Raw genomic sequence first — 4,415 nt, 5'->3', positions numbered from 1 at the left:
TCTTTATAGAGTATCCAGCCTCAGGTATTTTGTCATACATAGCAACAAAAAAAAATGGACTAATACAGGCTCAAAGCACCCTCCAAGGAGGTGGTTTTCCCAAGGGTGTTAAAAATAAAAAAAAAGAAAATCTGTTCTTTCCTATAGTAGCTTAACATGGGCCTGGCCTCATCCAGCTTCCCTCTCATCCCTTGAACCCACAGACCTCACCAGGTCAACCATCACATTAATTCCTAAAACAATGCCATCTCTGTCACCCTGGAGAGAAATAAGACCAGGGGCTCCATCTAAAGGGGCTCACAGTCTGACTTATTCAGGAAGGATGGCAGTCTACCAGTGACTGTCTTCTAGAGAAGGGCTTTGTAAGCATCCCAAATTAGACTCCCTCCCAAAAAGAGCCACCTCACACCATTCCTAGAGGCCAACTCAGGGCCGTGCAATGGCCCTCAGCTTTTCAGCCAGGCCAGCCTCCAAAATCAATCTCACCTCTGCTCCATTGGCAGTGCACTCCACTTGGGGTGCCAAGAAAGTGGTACTTTATCTGGGGGGTCAAGCGGAAAGGAAAAGAAACATAACCATAACTGCAGCGTGTTATGATGTCAGGGTCGGGATGAAGAACAGGGAGGGATGTTTGTTTGGAAACCAGCTCACATGATCCAAAATAAACAGGCCATTTGCTCAAGTCCAATTTCTACCTCTGATCCTCTCTCTCTACTAATTCTTGCCTCTCCTAAGAGCTTTCTCCTACCCAATGTCCTGCTCCTATGAGAGTCTAAGAAATTCTTCCAGATCCTCTAGGACCTGAATTGCTCATTGAAACTTAGCACCGCTTGCCCCATTTTCAAATGCCTAGAGCAGATCAATGTCCACATCTCTTTGATCTTTCCTGACACTTGCAGCCTCTCTGCTATCTGCTTCCTCACCAGTCTTGGAAATTATTGGTGGCACCATTCATTTAGGTACTTGAGTCTCTTTCTATGCCACCCAACAAGACCATGGTCTTGACTATTCTTAGCTTGTTTCATGTAAGTATCTTGTCTTCCCAGGAAAACTGTGGATCCCAGAGGCTAGGGATAGGTCACATAGTTCTCTGGCACATGACCCTGTGAACTCCTTGTAGTTCTGAACACATAGGAAGTATTTAAATTTCTGGAACTGCATTGCTGAGCAGAATTAAAGGGATGCTATAGCAAAATAGGAAGCCACTGGGCTCTCAATTTTCCTGATGAGTTAGTGGCCTCCAATTTCAGGTGATTAGGATGGATCCAAGGTGTGAGTCAGAAGGATGCATGGGCTACTACCTGTTACAATCTGCCTAAATGTAGAGAGAATAAAGGAAGAAGAACCATACATTATTTGGACCAAAATGGCAGAGGGTTCTTAGATCAGGGGCCAGGTTCATGCGATTTGTTTATTAGTCCATTTTTACATCTCCATGATCATCAAGTTTTCAAAAGCACCTGGTTTTATTTCAACCACTGTCTTTGTTAAAGCAAAACATAATGCACCAACTTACCTAATGGAACGAAGTCATAGGAAGTACTGGGAATTGAATGATAGCTCTGGAATCCCAGGTCTACTCCCTGGACTTGAAAGTGAGCTTCCTTGTCCTCTCACATGCATGTTTGAACTTTAAGAGGGCCCTGGGGGTTTTTTCTGGATGGCCTCCCATGTAGATATTACAAGAAGAAATTTTCTAGCCATGTTATGATTGGGAGAAATCAGCAACCTGAGAAGTGACCAAAGTCACCAGAATGTAGAGGATGCAGTTAACAGTGGAGTGTCTGCTTTGTGTGTCAGAGTAAGGAGGGACTTCGAGAGCACAGGCCAGGAGCCTCCAACCCCAGGAGGGTGCATGACTTCCCTGTGGTCACAACTTGAGAATGGTATTTCTAGAGCCAGGGTTTCAGTCTCCTAGCTCCCAGCCTATGTTTCCCCAGGACTCAAGAAAAGAATGCAAAGAATACAAGAGTAAGGTATGAATGCTGATAAAACTTGATGGGAAGCAGGAAAAATGCCCTCTGAGAGCTCACTACAAACAGCAAAAGAAGTGTTTCATGAACAGCTATGAGGAGCCATAGCTGCCAGAAGGATATATAGTGTTCACCAGACCAGTATATCCATTTGCCAGGACTGCCACAACCACAGAACAGTAGACTTACATGATAGAAATCCATGTCCTCACAGTGCCAGAGTCTTGAAGGCAGAGACTAAGGTGCCAGCATGGTTGGTTTCTACCCAGGCCTCAAGAAAAGAATGCAAAGAATACAAGAGTAAGGTATGAATGCTGATAAAACTTGATGGGAAGCAGGAAAAATGCCCTCTGAGAGCTCACTACAAACAGCAAAAGAAGTGTTTCATGAACAGCTATGAGGAGCCATAGCTGCCAGAAGGATATATAGTGTTCACCAGACCAGTATATCCATTTGCCAGGACTGCCACAACCACAGAACAGTAGACTTACATGATAGAAATCCATGTCCTCACAGTGCCAGAGTCTTGAAGGCAGAGACTAAGGTGCCAGCATGGTTGGTTTCTCCCCAGGCCTCTCTCCTTGGCTTGTAGACAGCCGACTTGACTTCAGGCAGTCTTCCTAATCTGTATCTGTATCCTGTCTCTCTGTAGGACATTAGTCATGTTGTATTAAGCCCATGCTAATGAACTCATTTTTTACTTAACTGACTCTTTGAGGTCTCCATCTCCAAATACATTCTGAGGTTCCAGAGGTCAGGACTTCAACATACAAATTTGGAGAGGATGGAATTCAGCCCACTTAGCACCCAATAACGTTTTCTTATGCCTGTCTAGGAAAGTTGTCCCCTCCCCCCAAGGACATGGACTAGTCTGGTGAGACATTGGCTTAGAAGCTACAGTGGGGTTGGGATCTCTTAACCCAAAAACCAGAGCAGGACACAGGATCCCTGCAGAGTCACAGGGATCCTTTCAGGAGCTACTGCTCTGGATAATTCTGCACACTTCTCAGAGTCTCACACCATTCACTACAGATTACAGAGGACTTTGTAAAAGACATGGGGTTTCATTTTTACTCCATTTGCATACAACAGAACTCCTGGGATGAAGGATCTGTTGTGGGTCTGGCCTGGTCTCAAATGGAGCAGCACCCTCAGGCCCTGAGGCTGGTCAGACCACTACCAACTCAGCACCAGGCCTGCACAGAGAAGCAAGTCTAGAGTCTGGCTTCACACTTTCTTCAGATTCTGCACACATCTGCAACAGCTTCCTATAGACAGAAATCTGTCAGTGCCTGCTTTTGTTTGGAAACTCACCAAAGCAAAAAGCAAAGCAGCATCCAGATTGGTAGAAAAGCTGTTTCAAGTATAGAAAATAGTCTTCCAATTCTGTTAAAAAAAAAAAAGGCATAAATATAGCACCAAAGTTGTATTATTCAGAGCAAAATGTGTGTTAATTTTTTTAAATGCAGAGTTGGGGCTGAGCACTGATGGCTCATATCTGTAATCATAACTACTTGGGAGGCTGAGATCTGAAGGATCATGGTTTGACATCAGTTGGGGAAAATAGTTCTCAAGACTCCATCTCAGCCAATAGCTGGGCACAGTGGCATGGGCCTGTCATCCCAAGCTATGTAGGAGGCTGAGATCAGGAGGATTGCAGTTCCAAGTCAACTCAGGCAAAAAAATTTAAAAGTTTTCCATCTCAACAGAAAAAAGGTGGGCATGGAGGTATGCACCTATCATCCCAGTGACAATGGAAACCATTCAGATAGGAGGATTGTGGTCCAGGCTGGCCTGGGCAAAAGGGAGATCCTATCTCTGAAAGAACTAGAGCAAAAAAAGGCTAGAGATGTGGCTCAAGTGGTAGAGAGCCTGTCTAGCAAGTAAGAAGCCCTGAATTCAAAACCCCAGTACTGCCACAATAAAAAAGAAAAAGAAAAAACTGCACAGTAGGAGCTGTGTTGAGGGAAGAAAAACTGATAAACACAAGAGGCAAACCATGCAAAAAGAAAACAAATAAAAACTGGTCTACCCTCTTCCCAAAGGACTTGCAACATGGGGAGGTTTGTCTGGCTCCAAATGGAGCAACAAACATCAAGAGAACATCAAAAATGCTTCTCTATCCTTCCCTAACTCACTTGACCATTTACAAATGAGCCTTGTCTACCTACCAATGCTCAATTATTTACTTTTTGTAAATGATTTGCTCACTTGTTGTATCTAAGGTCAAATAGCCTCTTGGTCCACACTGTCATAGAGACTAGGATGGGACACAAAGCAATAAACTGATAACCACCCACACCTTTTGTGTTCGCATCCCCTTGTGGAGCTTTCCTTTCTCACAGTCAGTGGGCAGGTACTGAAGGTGCTGTCCCAGTCAGAGCCTGATGGCTCCTTTGCTTCCTGTTGACTGTTTAGCAGAAGACAATATCCAGGGACATT

The 4,415-nt window shown here is 44.4% G+C and overlaps 1 long non-coding RNA gene across 1 annotated transcript; it reads right to left on the bottom strand.

Annotated features, from left to right (window-relative positions):
• Window positions 1–2,409: 2,409 nt before the first annotated feature.
• Window positions 2,410–4,415, bottom strand: LOC141415043 (uncharacterized). Its single transcript, XR_012440071.1, has 3 exons — window positions 4,276–4,415; window positions 3,288–3,359; window positions 2,410–2,619 (listed from the first exon to the last, which is right to left on the bottom strand). It is a non-coding gene; the product is annotated as an uncharacterized lncRNA (long non-coding RNA).

The sequence above is a fragment of the Castor canadensis genome, chromosome 12 (genome assembly GCF_047511655.1).
Source record: "Castor canadensis chromosome 12, mCasCan1.hap1v2, whole genome shotgun sequence".
Lineage (NCBI taxonomy): Eukaryota > Metazoa > Chordata > Mammalia > Rodentia > Castoridae > Castor > Castor canadensis.
Note: the sequence above shows the minus strand (reverse complement) of the source record. Positions and strands in the feature narration are given on the sequence as shown.